The following is a 349-nucleotide window of genomic DNA, read 5'->3' as shown; positions in this document are numbered from 1 at the left end:
GGTCATTAAGGACAGTAGCCGAGTCCTGGGGCTGCCTCGCTAACTTATTAAAGAAAATATTGATCCAGTGCGAATGAAGCCAGGAGTGAATCAATTGGAATAAAACCACTCAATGGTAGGAGTTTTCTTGCTCCAATTTTTACCTTTCTTTTGCCTTTGAAGGTGGTAGTTGAACCTTCCCTCTGAGTAGTTTGGTACAGTAGCCAACTGAGGAATAAACCCATGATTTTTAGTCCCTCTTTTTGGAGCATATACTTTTTACTTTTTAAAATTAACAAAACAAAAAAAAAGTAGATAGCGAAGAAGTGCTAGCATACGGGATTGGGTTGGGATGGTTGGGGTGCGAATG

Source organism: Fulmarus glacialis, unplaced genomic scaffold (assembly GCF_000690835.1).
Source record: "Fulmarus glacialis isolate BGI_N327 unplaced genomic scaffold, ASM69083v1 scaffold24635, whole genome shotgun sequence".
NCBI lineage: Eukaryota > Metazoa > Chordata > Aves > Procellariiformes > Procellariidae > Fulmarus > Fulmarus glacialis.
This window is presented reverse-complemented; position numbering follows the sequence as displayed.